This window comes from Camelus bactrianus, chromosome 1 (assembly GCF_048773025.1).
Source record: "Camelus bactrianus isolate YW-2024 breed Bactrian camel chromosome 1, ASM4877302v1, whole genome shotgun sequence".
NCBI classification, from domain to species: Eukaryota; Metazoa; Chordata; class Mammalia; order Artiodactyla; family Camelidae; genus Camelus; species Camelus bactrianus.
Genome location: NC_133539.1, coordinates 118633676 through 118656819, shown reverse-complemented (window position 1 = coordinate 118656819; position 23144 = coordinate 118633676). Strand labels below are relative to the sequence as shown.

Sequence of the window (23144 nt, the reverse complement as noted above, 5' to 3'; positions counted from 1 at the left end):
GTCGCTACAGCTGCATCCTGTCGCTGGCTCTCCAGCACACAGTGCACTGGCCAAGTTAACTTTTTACAGATCCCTTGGGAAAATCCAATGTTCTGGATTTTAGCTCTCATCCATTTACTGGGATATACTACATTCCAATAAGCACCTAGAGGGCAGACCTGTATCTTTCTCACTATTATATGCCCGAGGTCAAGTGTAGAGCCTACTTTATTTAGGGATTTCAGTTCCCACTCATTGTACTGAAATGTTTAACTTGCTTCATCGCTCTTGGGTTCCCTCATTCTTGCCAACACTGGGAACACTCAATTTCCTTCCTACCATTTGCCACCAAATTTGACTGGGATCTAGTCAACATTCACTTTCTAAAAGATGCTGTCTCAATTTCAGCTCTGGAAATGTCTGCCACACTCAATTCCTTCAGTACACAACGGCTGTACCGGTATCTTTTGCACTTAAATAACAATATTGGAAAGTGTGTTTTATGTGGCATAACATCATGAGAATTTCAAAAGTTTACTTCATCTCTTATTTTGATTAAGAAAAACAAATACTGGAAAGAAGCCAGAGTGTGCATATGCTAAAAGAAAAGATAATAATGGTTGTGTTAAAAAAATGAAAACACAAGGATGCTGGATGCTATGGTCAAGTAAATTTGGAAAATGCTAAATTGAATTAGGTTACGCTAAGTTCTCTGATCTTTTAACACAGACCAATGTACACTGCGATTCTGCTAGAGAGGCGCCAAGTGTACAGTGCTATCCACTTCCTTCCAGGCACTCATTATACTCAGAGCATGTCCCGCAAAATACGTACCATAGAATATACTTTGGAAATGCTGACTACACTATTACTGAGAGAAAACATCAGAATATCGTGAACTTGATGAGACAATTAAAAACCAAGAGAAACCAACTGCTTACCATTAGCAGTCATGTGAAGCATCCCACGTATAGTACAGAGTAGTTACTGATTCCAATTGTAATTACTTAATGACCAAAACTCTGTGAGTTCCAGATCAAATACTTTTCTACTTCGGGGCCCCTGTAAAATTCTGATGTGAACTTCCTAATGCCTCCTCCGGCTCCTGAACTGCAGATGACAAATTCCAACTGGCACCCCACAACTGAAACACACACATACAGAGCCAGTGAGAAGCCATTATAACAGTGCTTCTCAAATTTTAATGTGGATACAAATCACCAGGGAACTTTGATTAAAATGCAGATTCTGATATAGTCGGGAGTGGGGTTAGCCCAATATTCTGTATTTCTAGCAAGCTCTCAGGTAGCATCAGTGCTGTTGAAGTAGGGGCTTCATTTTGGGTGAGTATTGGGCACTTTACGACAAAAGAGAGGCCCCTAACTTGTAAGTATCCAAAAGCTTTCTTTCAAACTGCTTTTCACAGGTCTAATTCTCCCAAACGAAAACAAGCTTTCATTCATTTATAAAAATAGAAACTGTGTACAATAAAAAGAAGACACTAAAATCATTATCATCTGCTACCAATTATTTTTCTTTAGAAATGGCAGTTTCCAGCAGATAGCCATAAAAGTACATGCATTTATACAAAATCACTTTTTAATCTAAATCCCCATTCTATTTCTATTTCCAAATGCCCACACCAATGACACAAAAACGCCTTGACATCTATGGTGCTCAGGAATTGTCTCCACTTTTAGTGATTACAAGGCTGCAAATAGAAACTATTATCGCCATGCCTCCACCCAAAAAAGACATATAAAGCCAGCATCTTTCTCAATGATTTACTGAAAGCAGCAGCTCATTTTAATAAAACCGTCCCAAAACATAAAATTGATTGAGCCAACTGCTGTGGTGGGCATACACAACAGCTGATCAAAATCATTCAAGATTTTTATTCTTACAGATTTTCTTTCAGGCTTTGAGAATTTTTCCCATCCTGTATTTTTCTTTTGCTATTGAAATCACTGCATTAGAGAAAAAAGGACCTTTAAAATCTATGGAATAAAGTTTTAAACTACAAAGTCAGTCAGTTCAAGAAAATAATAAACCAAATCATATACAACTTAATGCACATACTAAACCTAATAACCACCTTTCTAGAACGTGTTTTGGGTAACAAAAATTAAGAGTTTAAACTGAGTCACCTCTTGCATTGTCAAAAACTGTGTGGCTTTTCCTAGGTTATAGAACTGCCACTTAGCAAGTGTTACAACATCACACAGGGTGCATTACTCTAGCTCCTTACAAAGGAAAACTTAGTACCATTAGAAATGTTTCCCTTTGTAAGTGGATTTCTTGATATTAAACACTTTCAGATTTTATTTCATTAAAAGACAAAGACATTTATCCTTTCACTGCATGTTAAGTGATGCCTTTATTTGACTTTCCATAAGAAAGTAATTTTATAGTATTTTCGTCACAGTGAAGGACAAAGATAAGCCAACTGTTTAGATCCCTCTCCTTCATGTTGTGTCTTTGATCACTAACAATGCTGCGTGAACAGCCAACAGAAGGCTGACATTTCATAAAATATGCAGTGATAAAAACTAATACTGTAGCATCTGGGAGCGATATATAAAATGCAGAAATACACCTAATAACTGTGATCTTAAATTACAAGTTACTAAAAGCTAAATAAAAAGCATACCTAAGAATAAAGAAGTGGCAAGATTACAAAGAGTTTTTTTGTACTCCCATTTCTAAAAACAAAGTTTTCAAAATAATTTCAGTCTATAACACTTTTCCTGCTATTCTACACTTAAAAGCCAGCCACCTTCTAAGAACAGGGCTTCTGTCCTAAATACCTTTCAGCAATCAAATACATTACAAAATCTTCACTGAAAGGGAATGGAGAAAATGCAAAGGAAATTCCTTTTTCTTAGATACTTAAAAATGTCAGAACTGATGATAAAGCAGCTATATATCACTTTTAAGACATGATGCCAGAGACCATCACCAAAATAAGTTTAAAAAACTGTAACAATCTAAACAAATCCACTCTTACGTCTGTACTTATACATCTTCTCACAATCTAAGCCTTAAATTTAAGTCCTTGGTGCATGACAGCAAAGTAAACTGTGCTCAAATATGTTTAAATAATTTTAACTTTACTACTAAACATTTGTTTTTTAATAGTGGGATGCAAGTAAGGCACTCAATAAAGACCATCCAAGAGCAATGATGTGAATTATCTTCATAGCATTTAGTTTAATATTCCACCTACATCCATCAAAATCACAGTCCAGCAGAAGTGTTTTTATTGTGTTTTTTTTAATATATACGCTAAGGGGAAGCAAAAAAATAAAAGCTATATTCAGTACTTCAAGAACTCTGAATTATACTTCGACTAAAGAAAATACACAACAGTTAAGTATGTGGGAGGCAATTGTCCTTGTGCTTATAATTAGCATCTGAATTTAGGGGTTTCACTGCTTAATGCACACCCACCCGCCTGTTATTCTTACCAGGGCTTTTTATGTCACTTAATGGAGATAAATACTCTTTTCCCTCCTCATATTTACATCAACGCTACTTAATTTTTTTAAAGCTGTTATAATAGGTTAAACTGCAGTCTCAACATCACTCTTCATCTCCCGCTGGACAGAGAACGGCATTACAGGACTGAGACTAGAGAAGGCATATTTACATTCACAATGTTCCTAACTATAACATTTATGTAAATTATGATTTTACATTTGCAAATACAATAACTTTTCGTTTCACTGCATACTTTGCCATTCTTTCAACATTAACTTTCTATGGTTATTACAATCTCAAAAAACCATACCTATGAAACAGATGATGCTATGCAAGCCATTGGAAGAAACACTTAAAGCTAAAATAATAATGTGTCTAATAATGTATTTAATTTTAATCTAATCCTATTCTCCTACAAAAGAGAGCTTTAGTATATTAAATAAGAACTTTTAATAGGTTTGAGTTTAGGGAATCTTCCTTTAAAAACTATTTTCATTATCATTTAGTTATTTCACATCAGTTTAGATATCATATAAGTGATATAAAAATTTACAATTGTTTTAATGTCAAAAATATGCGAATAATGCTTTTCATTATTTTGTCTATTGAATTTACCCAGACATAGAGAATATCAGTATTATGTACATTTAGAAGAAAATAATTGTTTTACCACTTGAAAACCTATGATTTCAAGAGTAATTTATCTTGAATCAAAATTTGTTTTTAAAGTAAGAAAAATTAAACATACCAATAAGAGCAGAGAAAAAAAGGAGGCAATTTTCTGGTTTTTCACTTGTCAAAAAAGTAACAAACCACATCCCTCAACTCCAATTAAACAGGTACCATTAAATTAGGTGTCGAATATTTATCTCTCCCTTCTAGAATGTAAAGTCCATGAATACAGGCTCCATACCTCTTTTGTTTACCTCATTTAGCAATTAATATTTGTGGAAATAATGCAGAGCAAATAGCAATTTATCATTTGAGATTTGTAATGAACAATACTTAGTCCATAAGAGAGATATAAAGAAATATAACATGGTTCCTGATTTCACGACACTTAAAATCCTGTTAGCAATACAGAACCTAAACCCAACTAAAAACAAGTAATAGTGCAAAACACTATTATGTAGAATGTGCCGCAGGAGAGGCAACAAATGGAAACAGGAGTTCAGAGAAGGGTGAGATCACAGGAGACCACACTGTTCAGGAAGGTTTCACAAGTGTGCAGGACATGAGCTGCAAGTTAGGAAAAACGCATGTCAGCTTTAGATGAGCATAAATAAAGTACGAGGGACTTCAAGGACAAAAAGGAGAAGAGATTAAAGAATACTGTGAAATAAGGAAGAACATGCAAATGTAGGAAAGTTCTCAGTATGCTGGGACCATCTTGACAGAAATGGGACAATTTCCGTTACTCACTAATGGAAGATAAAGCTAAATGGTAAATTAGGACAACTTTATGGGAGAACCTTGAAAATCAGGCTAGATATTCCAAATTTCAATCTATAGACAAACGGGGCCATTAAAGGTTCCTAAACAGGTGAATGAGAGTAAAAGCAATGCTTTAGAAGGTTAGTCTGACAACAATACATGGGGTGGATTTCAAGACAGCAAGGATAGCAAATACTTCAGGTTCGAGGAGCAAAAACTTCTTAAGTATTCAGGAATACGGCTGTAGAGGAGTGGATGGGGCTGTTATCAGTGTTTGTAACTGCTCAGCTGTATAATTATTTAAAGGGTTTTTCTCATGCTCTTCCTGACTTGGGTTGGACTAGAAATGAGGGAGGCTTGGGTGGTCCACCCAGCACCCCTGTGGTGCTGGTGCCGCATGCAGGGCTCTTGCCCTCAGTGCCCTGCTCCTGACCCCAGTACCATCCTTTTGACTCCTTGAGGTTTCCTTGTATCCTACTGCTTGAGCTGCAGGCCTTAGCCTGCTTAAAAGGCTAAAAGCATTTATCAAGTCTGACTTAAACTGCACACGTTTTCCTCTAGAGCTCTTTTCCACAGAGCCCCTTCCTATTCATCCTTTGTTCTAGGTACAAGAATATTAGGAGAGCTCTAAAGCCAGCCGTGAACTTCACACCCAGCAGAGGGAAGGGAACCCCTGCATCTGCAAAAATAACAACTTTGCAACAATTTGTTACCCTGTATACAATCTCTATAAAAACCAGTTCCACCCCTTGAACTCTTGAATTTTTACTATAAAAACACCTGCCTTCTCTCCCCATAAGGCTTATGGTCTTAGAGGCAGTAGCCCACTGTGACCTCCTGTGCCTGGCAAAGAAATACAGCTGCCTTTTCTACTTCATCCAAAACTCTGTTCTTGAGTCTCAATTTGGTAAGTGGGGTATGAAGGCCATGTTTCAGCAACAAGGCTGGCTTTTGAGGATGGTAAGGAACTGGTAGGAGCAAAAACGACTATGACTATTAGCTAATTAGATGTGACAGGTAAGGGAGACACAGGCAATGAATTCCTAGGTCTAAGATAAAGACCCTAAAGGATAATGGGAGAGAAGCTAAGAATGGCTGAACTTTACTGGGGGAAAAAAAAAGGTCAAAGGCAAAATGATGCTTTCAGTTCTAGACATTCACTGTGTTTCAAGACAGTAAGAAGCAGAGAGATGGAAATATGAAAATGAGCTCAAATGCAGAGTTACAGATGTTAGAGTGCTCTCTGAAGATGTAATAGTGCAAATCAGGGAAAGGAAGAGTAAAGAGCAGAGACTGAAGATTATACCACACTTTTTAACAAATTCTATAAACATATCTGTGGAAATTAACTCAAATAAAATGAAACGGAATGACTGGCTGAACTAGATAGTTCAGTCCAGAAGGAATGACTCAAGAAAGAAGAACACTGCCCTCAGAGGGCACTCGCAGAAACCTTACCCAAGCAGGGTCAGATTGAGCACTGCAAGGAACCAGCATTTGTAAATATTCTGTTTTTCTTTTTGTTTTAGAGAGAGAAAATATTAGTATATAAACTTCGTATCTGAGGAAACCATAAAACTTTTAAATACATAACTTCCTGTTGCATTGTTTCACTAAAAGAAAAGATCAGGACATCTTTCTTTTAAAATTTCCTAGTTCTAGAATGCATGTAAATGCACATAAAAGACTAAGACAAACCATACTCATCTGTTCTTTATCCTTTATATAAGTTACATCCCTCCCCCAACTTTTCATATCTGTGTTACTTCTTATTACTGTTTTCTGAGGTTTCAGTCAGTATCTATGTAAACTAGGTGTTCTATTTTGATATTCCCTAATTTCAACAAAATGTTCCAATAAGAAAAAACTATCTAACAGGTATTGTACATGTTTTTAAAAGGAACACACAACCCAACTGGAGGCTAACTTACGGGGCAGTTTACAGAAGAACACACGAGTTCGCAAGGGAAGCAGAAACGAAGAAGAATGCCCAGTGCCCAGCGCAGCCACCCCGGGCCTGGGACAGAGAACAGCAGCCCAGACCTCAGATAAAGAGGCTCAGAACACCAGACGCAAATGTCAGCGTATGATAAGGTTTTTAAAAGTTGTTTTCCAGAGTGCACTTTATCTGAAGAACCCTGAAAATAATTTAATTGTGACAAGATTGAGGGATTCCGACAGAAAGGGAAAAGCTTTCTGAGGTGTGATCTTCGCGCCAACACAGGAAGAGGAGACACTCATTCATCAGCGCCAGCACGCTGGCTCGGATAAGTACATGAATGTGTGCACTCCACGTGGGTGTCACACTCCTCTAAAAGGTATTTAAGCTAATCAATAAGTCAGATATGTTCTTAAAAAATGCTAAGTGGTTGTTTATATGTGTGAGACTGCTGTATGGCATATTAATGTACTTTTCCTGTATGATAGTGAACTTGGTGATGATAAATACGTGCTGCGTCTGCCGCCTACATGTTCACTGACAGCAAATGGAGTGTAAAACTGGCATTGTAAACTGCAAAGAAAGGAATTAATTGTAGAGGCAGGTAGCACTGGTTTTATATCTCGTGCATTACTTACTAAATCAAAACTCTGATGGATTCACTATTACATTAAGGACTCAAGCACATATAAATTAGCAAGCATCAAATACCTACTTAGCTTATTAAAATAAGATATAGGGTTAAAAATCATAAATTGGTCCTTCTTTAGATTGTCCAAGGAACAAATTAATCCATTTGAATACAAATTATATTGTGTGCTTTGGGAAAAATTCCAGACTACAAATTTAAGTTGAAGAGTAGACATAAATGGCAGTTGGTCTTTAGATACACATAAAATATGTAATTGTTTTCTTCAATTAATGTAGTTTCAATAAGTAAAATTTTTCAAAAATGTGAAACAAAAACATACAAGTAATTACTTTATTAAAAGGCACCTGTACTAGTAAAATTGTTTCTATAATATAAAACCAGCCCCTCTGAAAAAAAAAAATCGGCAGCTATTTAAATGAATGCAATGCCCGGCTATCAGTCTTCAGTATAAAATAAAGTCTACAGATAGAGACGGGAAAACGCTTGCCTTAATCCCTCCTCTTCCCATGCAACAGTCTAAGGACAGTGTCAGCACAAGCAGCAGCACAAATTTAGATGCGACAACCTCAGGATTCAGCAATTACCTTGTCACCAAACACAGAGGAACATCAGAATGGCTGGCTTCCGAATAAAAGACTAAAAGAATGCTGTCCACCATCACACTATAAAACATGTGGCTTCTTTATCTGTAAATAATGGGCAAAAGAGAAATGACATACACTTCCTTCTTGCTGACTTCTAACAAGTGAGCCAGGAAAACTCTTCGTGACCTCTGCAAAAGTGTCAAAGGGAAGCAGGAGAGGAAATAGAAAAGAAAAGAACTGAAACACAAATTTAAAAGAGAGGGAGGAAGAAATCTGAGTTTCGGTTTTTATTTATATTTTAAATAATTCAACTGGCTACTCAGAAACTAGATGACCATATAATTTAGTGGCCAAACTGGGATATTCCTAAGAGTGAGAAGGGGCTGTGGAAGGCAGAATAATGCACCCACTCCCGCAAAGATGCCCATGTCTTAATCCCTAGAACCTGTGAATATGTTACCTGACACAGCAAAAGGGACTCTGAAGATGTGATTACAGTTACGGACCTTGAGCTAGGAGTCCCCTGGATTCTCCTAGTGAGTTGACGCTAATCATGTGAGTCAGAAAGAAAGATGCTCTGAGAAAAGAAGGATGCATCAGACAGATGCAAATGAGAAGGATTCAAGCTGCTGTTGCTAGCTTGGAAACTGGAGAGGGGTGCCATGAGCCAAGATGCAGCTCCCAACGAAGCCAGAAAGGCCTCGTGGTTTATAGGCAACAACAAAAAGAGACCAAGGTCCTACAACCACAAGGAACTGAACTTTGCTCACAAACTGAAAGAACAGGTAGTAGATTCTCTAATGTCTTGATTTTAGCCTGGTGAGATTTACATTAGACTTCTCACCTATACAACTATATAATTAAAAATTCTTGTTGTTTTAAAGCAATATATTTGCGATAATTTGCCTAGGAACAAAAAAAAAAAAAAAAAAGACTAATCCAAGGTGCTAAAAAAGAATTAAGGCAGGAGAGCAGGCATTCAGAGGACTGCCTCACCAAATCGGGCTTACGATCACCCTACTCAGAACTTGCACCCACACGCACAATGCACTAGTACATGTTTCTGAAGAGAGTAATTTTACCCAATACAGAGTTCAAGCTTTTTACCTTAACAGTGGAAAACTGTAATCCAAATCATTTTTAGCTAACATGTGTTGACTAATTTCCAGGAAAGAATTAAACCCCACAAGAAGGAGCAAATGTTCATCAGGCACCTTTTCCCCCCATAACAATTAAGGCTTCATTTCAAGTATCAATATATACTTTCTTTCATTCTGTATTATATCATATCCCTACTTTCCTATTTTCTAATGAAATCTTTCACCATCTCTGGTAACAATCCAAAAGCAAATAAAACAGGGAAAGGTATGACATGCGTTTCTGAAAAGCCCCTTTCCTGTGCATGTTAGAAACGACTCACTCTAATTTAGGCAGAGAAGGCCAGAGATATGTTTTAATAGAAGAGGTAAATGTTCTATGTAGGCTGAATCTTAGGCTCTCCTTTAAGATGGAAAAAGCAATGCTCTTAAGAAAACAGAGCTAGGGGTCTGGATGAAGCAGCATTTTACCATTCAACACAAGTTACTCCTAAAGAGATTTGCATTCTGTTAAGCTTGAAAGACCATTTCTAGAATAATATACTAGAGAATACATTCATTCTAAAACTGAATATAAATGTTTCTTTGAATTCAATGTAATTCTCACTAAATTTAATTTAAAATTAAATATAAAATTATTAGACATTGAATATATCTCCCCAATAACACATTTTTAAGCAATATTTTCTCTTTCGTACTTAGTATAAGCATGACTAATTTCTATTCCCAAGATTAGTTAACAACAAAAAAAACTGTCAACTACACTTTTCTCTTTTTAAATCTGCTGAGGTCCTCTGGTATGTAGCACAGAGCCTGGCTCTTATTAGGAACTCAATAATCACTGAACGAGTCAGCCTTCTTAACTGTGATGGTTAATTTCTGTATCAACCTGGCTAGGCCACAGTATCCAGGTATTTGGTTAAACCTTTCTCGAGATGTTTCTGTGAAGGTATTTTTTAGATGAGATTAACATCTAAATCAATAGACTGAATAAAACAGATTACAGGATTTACTGGGGGTGGGCCTCACCAAACTGGTTAGAGGCCTTAATTTAAAAAGGTCTGATCTCCCCTGAAGAACAGGGAATTCTGCCAGCAGTCTAGTCTGCCTTTGGAACTGCCTTTGAACTGCAACATCAGCTCTGGCCTGTTGGCCTAACCTGCAGATTTTGGACTTGTCAGCCTCCATAACCACTCCATTGTGAGTCAGTTCCTTAAAATCTCTCTCACTCTCTCTCTCTCGATCTTTCTAAACACACACACACACACACACACACACACACACACACACACACACACACACACACAGAGCTTATTAGTCATGTTTCTCTGGGAAAACCCAATACATCAGTCTTATCAATGAACTGGAGTTAGATCACAAGACATAGCCTATTCCCTCTCCTTAACCAAGCATAACCTTTTCAGTGTAAATTTATGGAAGAGTTGTCCAAAAAAGAACTGCAATGATACCTAAAGAACGTTTTCTAACAGCATATCTCAGAAAAAGGGTGAGTTTTGGGGGAAGGATCAATCTTGTGCTAAATTCAAGTGTGTTTAAGTACACTTACTCAAGTGCTTGCACACTTACCAATCTAAGATAGTAAGTCACTAAATGTCCATTGACAGATGACTGGATAAAGAAGTTGTGGCATATTTATATAATGGGATACTATTCAGCCATAAAAAAGAATAAAATAATGCCATTTGTAGCAACATGGATGGACCCAGAGATTGTCATTCTAAGTGAAATGAGCCAGAAAGAGAAAGAAAAATACCATGCGATATCACTTATATGTGGAATCTAAAAAAAAGACAAACAAACTTAATTTGCAAAACAGAAACAGACTCTCAGACACAGAGGACAAACTTGTGATCACCAGTGGGGGAAGAGGGTGGGAAGGGTTAAACTGGGAGTTCAAGATTTGCAGATATTAACTCCTATATATAAAACAGATAAACAAGTTTGTGCTGTATAGCACAGGGAACTATATTTGATATCTTGTAGTAACTTATGGTGAAAAAGAATATGAAAATGAATATATGTATGTTCATATATGACTGAAGCACTGTGCTATACACCAGAAATTGACACAACATTGTAAACTGACTGTACTTCAATAAAAATAAATATATACCAAAAAACAAAAAAAGATAGTAAGTCAGCTCTCTTAAGCTTAGGCTACATCAAATCCTAGACATGCAGGAAAAAGGTACAGAACTATTAGTATTCATCCCAAACTGTCTATTCCAGCAACAGCAGATAGGTTTTCATCCCTGGAAACTCTGGTTGACCAGTAATGGCTCCCTAAAGCTAAGAACATTCTGAAACCGCCTTGTGGTTAAGCCAGAAAGTACACCACGAGTGGAGGTCTGCAACAAGCAAAGGAAAGGGGGTGCACGGAGGCTGCACGTTCACCATCCCTGCTTCAGCCAATTCTGCACTCTGCTGAGAGCAAGGTTACACAACTGGCCCTCTTTCTTCTTGACCATGGTGAGGTAGCAATTAGATATAAAGCTCCTTCTATGTGAGATTCTGTTAAAGAAATAAAATAGGTCCACTAGGCACAGGACAGTCTGCTAAAGTACAAAAATTCACGAACAGTCCCTGCCTAAAAGACTGGAGACACAATCCCACACCCACACTTCACCATTCCTATGCTTTCATCCATTTACTTAAGTTGACAATTATTAAAACTTAGAAGTATGTAAATGAAATTACTCATACATGGAGGGAATGTTAAAAAAAACCCATCTGCAAAGACAGTTAAGGTCTTATTACTAAAGTATTCTTGAGAGGGTTATTACTTTTGAGGGTATCAGGGATTGTAACAATTTACCAATTACTTTTTTAAAAGGCCAAATCAATACCCTCAAGCCAAGAGAATCCCATGATACCATTAAAAATTATTCACGAAATATGTACAAACTACATTCTGAGTAGATGGTAGCCATGCAGTACACATAGTAGTTGAGAGCATGACTTTCAGAGCCCAAAAGCCTGAGTTTGCACTCTGGCTATTGTGTTTTAGGAAAAGTTACTTCAGTCTCCGAGCCTCAGCAACTTCATCTGTAAAGTGGGGATCTAACTCTTAAAGTAGTTGGGAGGATTAAATGAGAGATCTGCATCAAGTGCTTAGAACTACCAGTGTCTGGCACTTAGTAAGTGCTCGTTCAATGTTATTTGCTACCTACCCTCCTCGTCTTCCTCCTCCTCCCCTTACTACTAACCCTTCTGTATTCTTTTCTTTCCAATGTAATAAGGCCACCTTTGCAACATTTCTTGGCATCTGCTTCCCAGAGCATTTTTTTTTTCCTTACACAGTTTGCTGGAATATTTTATTTGTGGCTGGCTCTGACTTTATGTTAATTGTGCTTTTTGTTTCCTGCAAAAATGCAGTGCCTTACTATTGCTGTATTTAGAATTGTAAATTTCAAAATCTATAAATAAAAAGTTAAAATAAATAATTTTACAGGAAGCTAGTCCTGATTATAAATGCAGACTAATGACTTTTTCCCCCACAAAAAAATAAAAAGAAATGATTTGAAATGGCCCAAAATCTGATGCTTGCGAACAGTATTACATAGTATTACTTTTTTTTATTGGTTCAAAATCAGATATTATTAATCATTAAGTAAGATCTCAATGAGTTAGTTTGTACAGATTTGGGGTTTGTGATATAAACTTCATCAATTCGGTTAACCGTGTTTTAACATTTAAATATTTTTTATATTTGTTTTTTCACAACTACAACTCACAACACCCTTTCACAGGCATATTTTCATCAAAAAATCAGAGCCGACAGAGCTTGACCATCGTGTTCCAAGCACAGTGCTCGACGGGTCTCCAGGAGGCGCTGTTCACAGATCTGAAGTGGAGTCAGGCAACCTGCCCTGGCACTTCGGTATTATCATACATACATGACCATGTTTAGTTGATGTAATCCTCACAAACCACATAATGTAGAGTTATTCTTAACATCAATATTTTATAGATGAGGAAAAAAGATTCAGAAAGACAAACTGACTTGTTTAAAATCCCAGGGAGAGTAGGAGGCAGAGTTAGAACCAAACCCCCATCAACTTCCCAATCCACCCCAAGTTTTAAACTGAATGAATGTATCTTATAACATTAAAATTATGTATTTTCAATATAAAGCCTACACTCCTCATAAAAAATAAATTAAAATTACAAATACTTTCTTCCACCTACTATTAATGGTTCCTTTAGACACTATAACGTGCAAAAGAATAAATGAGACTTTAGGCAATTTGTTTCCTACAGACATCCTGTAGTACTTAAACACAGAAAAAAATTAGCCTTCCCTTCTGCCCGCAGCCAACTGCATGCACATGGTTACTTCTCCAGAGTTCAGAGTACGCAAACCAAATCTACTTTTTTTAATACGAAAAGACATCTTATTATTTTCCTATGTAACATATTAATGAATATACTCAATTGCATTTTCTCAAATGGTAAATAAGGTGCAGGATTACATTTCTCTGAGTCCTGAAAATCTCAATGTCATCTGTCTTTTGGAGACTCCAGTTCCCTACGACATCTGTGACACTGTCTATAAGGATACCAACGGTGCTTAGTAGTAAAGAGCACTTTGCTAAGTTGTTCTGTTGTGGGTCCTTGCTCAAAGTGTTCGCCTTCTTCTTCTAATCTAGTTTTTAGTGCTCAGTCATGTGTTTCTTCATTACCGTGCACAGGATCTGGCCGAGGGATAGGTTTTGTGTGTTCAAAGGAAATGTCCACAGAAGGGTGATAGCATACTATTGTCTTGCCATCAGTTGTCGAAGCAAGCTCTACTTTGCAATTACAGTTATCTGGACGAGAAGAACACGTGGATTTATAACAAACACAGTATAAGGCTCTGTTCTGACCTGGAAGTACACGTTTAAAGACAGTCCTGCATGATATCGCCCATTTTACTGCTGCTAATGCCATGGTGAATCAAGATGCTTATCATGCAGTATGAAATAAGATGATCTAAAGAGAAAGTGCTTTTAACATCTGCTTCTAGGCATACCTCTTCGCATCCCTGCACAGTGGCCCACTGCGAGCCTGCCACCTTACCTCAACCCGGGTCTCAGGAGACATGGCTCCCTGTGCCTTTTGGCTTGCGGGGCACTCTGGGAAAATATAACCAAATCTGCTTTTATAAATGACTTTGAAAACGCACTGACTGGGCTAAACATAACATGCCTTGATGAGGATAAGAGGAACCACTTATTAAACCAGTAAAAACACAACATTTTTAAAGTACACCTTTCTGTCAAAGAGGGTTAAGGGGGTATATTAAAACAAATAATTGTAACAATGTAAAATCATCAACTTTTTAACAAAGCAGAAGCCATTGATTTCAGTATGTGTATTCCAATAAATATATTCATATGTACTCCTCTAAAGAGTATGTTTTAAGCTGGCTAATGACACAAGTTGGCTATGCCATTAAATTATCTTTACAATATAAATAATACTAATAAATGTATTTTGGAAATATTTTCTGGCTAGAATAATTTTTATAAGATTGCTAAGAATTATATGCCAGAAACAGGAGACTTCTTCATTCACTCTCTCTATTCCTCTAATTTCAAATTATTAGGAAAAAAAAAAAAACTGTCAACTCTCTAAGGAATGTTCCAGGGGCTACGTGTGCCCAGCCATCACTAAAATCCACCCTGCTGCTGACACACAATGCAACAAATCTAGGCATGGAAATACTCAGAGTATTGTCACATTGCCAAATATGAAATGTGAGATGCACTTAATTACAAGTACAGATTTGTAGAAAGGAGTTACTTCTCCAGAAAACTGCCACTTTTGATGGTTTGGAGTCTAAATATTCAACCCTAAAGTTGCATTATTATGAACATCTGAATTTTACATTTAATGTGGAAGTCCACCTTACACAGTCTCCATGTTCATTCAGTCAGTCAGTCAGTATGAATTTATCACCAGGCTTTATTAGATGGACATTTTTCGTGAAAAGTAACAGAGCCACTGATCTCAATAAGTTCAGTCTGGTAGTGGTTATTTGCAACAGTAGGCATAAACCTCCTCTGTGTAAGTAGAAATAATGCTTTTCCATATAGACAGTGGCACTGCAGATTTTTATTTATAAAGGCTACTGTGCAGCTCTAATCTCAAATGGCTGACAAGTGATCTGCTTTACTTACAAAATAGAACAGAAAGTTCATTCTGTGTCCCACTTTCCAGAGATTTCTTCTCTTAGCTGAAACCCATTTAAAGTGTGGTGGTTTGTATGAAAAAGGACAAACTTTGGAAACCCTGTATTACCTGTATTTCACACGTTGGAAACAAGCGACCACATTTTTGTGCATGTGTGTAAACTCATGATGGAACAGAATCCCAGATACCTCCTATTTATTCACTCTGGTGTCGCTTTCAGATGTCATCTATTGCTAATCTTCAAATTCTTCCATAGGTTGGTTCAGTGACTACAGCAGAGATCAACTAACATCTCTATACAACTTAAGACAACTTGGGCATTTCTACAATTGCTACTAAAAGATGATTATGGGAAATGCTGCAACAAATGGTAGTCAGCAACAGGGCACTGAGAAAATTTGTTGTAATAGATGTCTAACCTGAACTTTGTCCAAAGTAATTATTTTTAAAACCAAAGATACCTCGTTATAATAGAGGAGCACCTTTCACAGTCTCACAGAAGCATGAGAGCACTAGACCAGACTTCCAGAAGAATGGGCTTTTTAAAACATTTTACTCTAAAATAATGTTATGCTTAAAGTTGCAAAAACAGTAGAGTTCCTATATACTGCTCACCGAGGCGCCTCTAATGCTAACATCATGTGTAATTACAGTACAGGTATCAAAGCCACAAAGTTAACATGGGTTCAACACTGCCAGCTTTATCTCCTGCAAAGTCACTATTTTTCCCTTTGTGATTATTAAATGTCTTGGAGAGATACTTTTAGACTGCAAATACGCTGTTTGTCCTCAAACTTTCCCCCTATTTTTGGCATCCAGGAATGGATCCTGCCTACAACTATTACTGTGGCGTTTACCATGGTGATTTACTATTTCCCTCATTCCTTCTCCATTTATTCATTGTAATTCAGAAGAATAGTTTTTAGACTACATCAAACACCAAGGTCCCAATAAATAATCAGAAGGCTGAAGCCAAAAGACAAAAACAATCAATGTCCTGGACAACAGTATTCCATCTTGAGCTAATGACCTCAACTCACCGAATCAGATGTCTAGCAGTTCCCTTCTGAAGGATCTGTGTCTGAGTAAGTTGTTAATGACATCTGTCAGCAGCTGTAGTGTTTTGTTTCACATAATTGTAGCCTCATTTTTTATCGCAAGTAATGCATCACGATGCATATTTAAGGTTTTCCAAATAAAGAGTCTTGAGTAATCTATTTTAAAGTAGCTAATACCACAGCACATTTGAGGCTAAGGGGTAAGCGTTCCTCGGAAACCAAAACAACAAGGACAGCAAATATTCTGCCCCTGCAAATCTAATCTCATTCCTCAACCTGAAACCTCACCGCATGAGCAGTCACACTGGTACGGATCAGAGATCTCTCAGAACGGTGAATTCCAAAGCTCTGCTTTTCAAGACACTATTTTTCCTATGACAGGATACAGACATGACACATAACCTTATTCACATACTCTTTCACACACACACAAAAATACCTGCAAATCTCATGCTAAAAGATTTCAAGCTTATTTCTAAATGTTTCCAGAGAATGCCTTATTTATCAAAACTTTCTTCTCCTTGTTTGTTCATTAAATACTGCAGCTTTACATAGAGGTCAAAAAATGTCAACCAATTATTGTATAAGAGACGTCCTATTTTTTAATATTTAAAGCTGCCCAGAATACTCAGAATTACTTTAATAGACAACAATATACTACTGTTTATTCTCAAGTATACCTCTACCATTATAAGGGTATCATTTTAATTTAGTTTTTCAAACTAAAACCTCAGTAAACTAGCAACAAGCACAGTGACTAACACATAGCAAATACTCAAGTATTTTTTAGTAAAGAATTAGGGACAAACAACACACATATAATATAGAATTGACACAGGTCCGTAATTCCTTTTGGACTACTTCCACCGCAGGCTGAAAGTTCAAGCATATCTCTTCTTCCGCACATTCAAAAACCTATACATTTTAGTTATTTCTTAAGAAAGACATTAAAATGACTTAGATTATAATCTAAATGACATGGAAATACGTCCTTGAAGTTTATCACCCCCAAACTACAATATATTTGTAAAGGACAACAAATCACATTTTAAAGTGATTTATTTTCACACTGGATATTTGGGTGATAAAAATAGATGAGAAAACAGGAAATACCACTCATATTTCTGATTTTACAAATTACTGTCATGATGAGTCCTAGAAACTCTTACAGGATTATGGCTGTAGGATTTATGATGACTTCACCTTTGGTTACAGACCTTAATTTATTAAATAACAAGCACAACAACTCTTGGTCTAACACATGGTCATGAAGGAGATTTTATTTAAGAGTCTTAACTGTTACTCGGAGCAGTGGACAAGCCACGGTGGTCACCTTCTGGCAGCTGCAGAGAAGAGTGTACAACGTACCTAATTTCTATCTCCAAATTTCTATTTGAAAATAAATATTTATTTAATATAGAATATTGCTAGTTTGTGCTCTAAAACATGGCTTCTCATTAGTGGACATGTATTTTAGACTTGAGTGGAAAGGAGGAGGTTGGTGTGCACTGGTCAGTCTATGATTAGGAAAGAAAACTGCTGTAAATCCTTCCTATTTTCTCAGATCCCAAATGACCAGAGGATATTTCTAACCAGCAGGGGGAGATGAGGAGGAGAGTAGTAAGACAAAGAACAGGCTATAGGCAAGAAAAGCAGTTATAATTATAGCTGGGAACACAGAATTTGTTCAAGGAAGTCTACTGTATAATTATATTTGAAAATTTAGCAAGATGCCCAGAGGCTGACTCGCAGCTGTCAGGAACTGGTAACTCTACTTCTGTTCAAGCAGCGACCACTCCAGCTACTAAATCCACTATCTAGACGTTACTAGAACTGACATTTAGAGTAAAGGGTTAGATCCTCTCAAGAGATTTTGTTTCTATAATGGATGAAGGCATCCATTTCAGCAAAGCAACGCTCTCTTTAGCTTCCTTCTCAGCCCTGGCTCTCCTCGCTCTCTCCTCTCTGCCTAGAAAAACCCAGACATTCTCTTGGCAAAGCCCTTACCTAGATGCACATCTCTTCCCTGAATTCTGACTAGATCACGGAGCCACGTGGCTATCACCTCAATTCCCGACTCAGCAGGCTCACAACATAACTCACTTCCCTCCCCCTCTTGCCTGGACTGTCCTTCCTTCCCCTACCCTTCCCACGGGCCAGCAAACCCTCAGTGAAGTTACCTCTTTCTCCTCCTATCCTCCTACCCTATGTTAATTCAATTCATCACATCCTGTTCATTTTTGGTAATATTCTACCATTCAGCAATGAAAGATATGTTGAAGTCCTGACCCCTGGTAGCACAGAATGTGACTTTATTTGGACATAGCATGTTACAGAGGTAATCAGGCTAAAATGAGGACATTAGGGTTGACCCTAATCCAATATGACTTGTATCTTTATCAAACGGGGAAATCTGGACATGGATGGAGACACATCCACAGAAGGAAGGCTATGTGAAGACACCCAGTGAAGAGATGGCCATCTGCAAGCCAAGGAAGGTCCAGGATTGCCAGCAAACACCGGAAGCTAGAATAGGTAAGGGAGGAGTCTCTCCCAGAGAGTCAGAGAGAACACGGCCCTGTCAACACCTAGACTGTGGACTTCTAGCCTCTAGAACTGAGATAATAAATTTCTGTTTTAAGCTACCCAGTTTTTGGTACTTTCAGACTGTGGCCCTAGTAAACTAACGCAACACTACAAACACCTTCTGGACTCAAATATCCATAACCATGTACCTCCAAACCTGCGCCTTATCTCTGAATAGCATCCCACACACCTAGCCAGACATGGCAGATTCTTCTGCCTCATTCTTGCTCCACATCTAATCAGTTACTAGGCCTGCTTCCTAAATACGGTATATCTCTTGAATTTGTCCACTTTTTTCATCTTGATATGACTAGTCTAGTTCAGGAACCACTGTGATGCCCCAGGACTACTGTCCACTAAATGGTCACCAAGCCTATGGTCTTGCTCCTCACTAATTCATTCATGTTTAGCAATCAGACTTTCTAAACTGCTAGTCTGATCACATGGGTAGTCTATCAGTGTGAATCGCACTGTCAACGCATCCATGATACCCCAGGACAAAGTCTAAGTCTACCGTCTGTAGCCTAGCTGACAATACTACACGTAACAGCCCGAGAACAAAGAGGAAGAAAGAGCTATCACTTCCTCACCCACCTCAAATGCACAGCGAGGTACTTTCAGTTCCTTAAACAACCACTGCTTTTCACATCTGCCTGGGATGCTCCTCCACTTATTTAATCATTCATTCATTCACTCAAGAGATAAACAACACAGTGTGTGCAAAGCATAGTTCCACGAGCTAGATATTCCTGAGAAAATCAAACAGAGCTCCTGCCCTCATGAAAGTGACATTCTTAAGAGGGTGATCATAAACAAAACAAAACACAAAAATAAATACACACTACCTCAGATAATACTGGCTTCAGAAGAAAGTAAAGCAGGGTACAGGGAACGCGAGAGGGTGGGTGTGGAGAAAGGAACGAGGTCATGATTTTATACAAGGTGGTCTTCAAAGAGGTCTTCTCTGACCAGGTGGTATCTGAGAAGAGACCTGAAGAAAGTGAAGAAAAGAGCCTGTGTTACCCAAGGGAAGAGCCTTCCAGACACAGGGAAGAGCAGGGGCAGCGACCCTGCAGGGGCGGACACTCATCTGCCGGAAGAACCCACCCCGGCCGCTGTGACTGCAGTCAGGGAAAGGATGAGAGAGGGTTGCAGGGGAGTCGAGTGATACGGCCTTAAAGCTAGCTGTAAGATTTTAGAGATTAATGAACAAGAAAGTGGAATTTTTGAGTAGCCTGACCTGACCTTCATCACCGAGGTATCACTTTGCTGCCATGCAGAGAACACACTTGTTGGTGACAGAGGCTGGTATACAAAGAAGTCAGCTACAGACTCTGCTGAGTCCAGTGAGAGAGAGCGGTGCTGGGAGCAGGGTAAGCAGCAGAAATGCTGGATTCTGATCATTATGATGGATACACGCATACAGATATGCATATGATTAAATAAGACATTTTTAAGTTATCAGCATAATAAATTTTAACAGTAATATAATAAAGCAATAATTTCAGATGGCTAAAAGTGATTTTAACTTCTTTCCTACTCATAAGGAAAAATTCACAAGTGACAGAGGAGGGGAGACGGGGAGAGAGAACACTCCAGACAAGCCAAATGGATCTCCTTAAAGAAGAGAAAACAATGTGTTACACTTTTGAATTTAGTGTCAGGCCTCCAAAGCAGGGCTCACACACAGTGGCTCTGTATTTACAAAAGTACTCCCCTCTTTACCCCCGGTTTAAAGCTGCTAAAGGAATTTCACTCCCTTTTTTTCAGTGGGATCATCTTTAATGTATGTACCCATTGATGTGATTCTGAAGTCTTAGCTGATGGCTTAACGTGCAAAGTGGTGAATGCATGTGTTATAACAGTTACTTAAGGTACAGCATCTCTGACTACCATATTCCTTTTAAACTTCATGATACAAAACAATCCCACCTTCTGACTAAAGAAACAAACATTCAGATTTTATACTGTGTTCACATATAGAAATTTCATTTTATTATCATACTCCTGATACTATCATCAATTCAGTCACTATCTACCAGTGAAAAACAGGGTAGGTTTACCATTACTATTCTTGGGATCGCTGCATGTAATTTTTCTTGTTAATAAAAATATTCTTTTATCTTCCCTTTTTCAAGAATTGGATGAAGTTCTTAATTATTATGACTAAAAGTAAAAGAATATATATATGCAAAACTGGGACATTATGCTGTACACCAGAAACTGACACATTGTCACTGACTATACTTCAATAAAAAAAAAAAAGGAAGTTATCAGATTCATCTGAATTAAAAGAATTTAAAAAATTTTTCTTTTTCTGAGATATCATTGACATATAACATTATGTTACTTTCAGGTGTACCATACAATGATTCAATATTAGTATTTTTTTTTAATTTTTATTTTTTATTGAGGTATAGTTGATGAACAATATGAATAACCTTCAGGTGTACAACACAGTAATTCACAATGTTTAAAGGCTATATTCCCTTTTTAGCTATTGTAAAATATTGGCTATATTCCCTGTGTTGTACAGTATATCCTTGTAGCTTATTTATTTTATACATAGTGATATTAGTATATACTGCAAAATGATCACAATAAGTCTATTAATGTCATTAATACACATGGTTACAGTTCGTTTTCTTGTGCTGAGAACTTCCTGGCTCTACTCTCAAATATAGCAACTTTCAAACAGACAATACAGTATTACTAACTATGTATAGTCACCATGGTGTACCTAAAGAATTCTTAAATATCATTTAAATCTCTTTACATCTCTAAAATTCATAAACATTTTTATTTAAAAATTGAACACTCAAAAAAGTAACACATTCCCCATTCTAAAAAAAAATATGAGTTTCCAAAAATGAGAATGCTTATAAGTATCAATGGCTTTGTTATCAGCAAGTATCCCAGATTACAGACACTCTAAGTCCTAAATATGCAGCCCAGCATTTAAATGTCATCATCCCAGCTGCCCAAAGCTCTGCAATAACTCGAGACAGTTTCACAACCAAGTGGCACTGCAAATCATTAGACAATTAACTACTAGACGACCAAGACACGAGGGAGAGGAGAGAAAAAACCTGAACTTCAAAGAACAGGAGTATTAAGTTTAAGTCTGCTCCCCTATTCCACACACTAGGAGTGACACTGGTGTAGGGGATACATGCTACCTCATCAGAAGTATCTCTCTACCATAAGTTACATCACCCGAACTGTAAGTCTAGGCCCTCACAGTACTGTCCGACTTCTAAGAATTGCTAACAGAAACAAACTTTCTGTAGCTTCAAGTTGTTCACAAATTCTTCATCCGTTAATTCACTCTACTCCATAAAAATTCCAAATTTTTCTTCCCACTACAATGAAGACCATTTGGCTACAAGACCTGTGTCAACACCAGATGTCTACCGTGAGATCAACAGTAGACCATGAGTCTTACTCTAGAACTTTAAGCCTAAGATGGCTGAAAATGCAAAAGTTGAAACTCTCACCCAAAACTAGAAGTTTCAAGACTCCTTTGACTCTACCTGAAAAGCCTCAGGTCTGCCGGAGCTTCCCACCACGTGGGGAAAGGGAGATTTCCTGGGCCAACAGAGTTTCGGCAAAAAGAAGCTGGTCGTTTTGGAACAAGATGACCTAAAGACCAAAGACTTTATTTTAAGTCACTGAAGGGCCAACTCATAGTCCTATGGTGGAAATCCATTCAGGAACCACACATTAGTTCCTCAGTCACTCAAGATTAAGGAAAACTAGACTAAAGAACAGCCTTTATAGATCTGATCTATTCTTAGGTCGAGGAGTTTTTTTTTCTCATTTACCATCTTACCAAATTTCTAGCAGAATTATCATTCCTTCTTTATCTGCTAAATGGAAAAGTATAAAGCAATTTTAAAAATCAAGACTACATTATTTATCTATCTTGTAAAAATAAATCATTACAAAGGAAGGTTCAAAACTATATAAAAAATCTGAAATCTGAAACAAAAAAAATATTTAAAAGTTTCCTCACACTGTTCTTTGGGGTTGCCTTACAGTAGTACATTTCTGGTATGTTGGAAGATAAACTCCAAAATAAGGACAAAGCAATACACCACCAACTGATAACAAGTAAAATACAACAAACTCATGGACTCA

At 37.4% G+C, this 23144-nt stretch overlaps 1 protein-coding gene and 1 pseudogene across 1 annotated transcript in view; both read right to left on the bottom strand.

Moving 5' to 3' along the window:
* TBC1D5 (TBC1 domain family member 5) overlaps window positions 1-23144 on the bottom strand; it is a 498482-nt gene that overhangs the window by 396773 nt on the left and 78565 nt on the right. The gene's annotated exons all lie outside the window — the stretch shown is intronic.
* Window positions 13687-15260, bottom strand: LOC141578825 (large ribosomal subunit protein mL42 pseudogene; annotated as a pseudogene).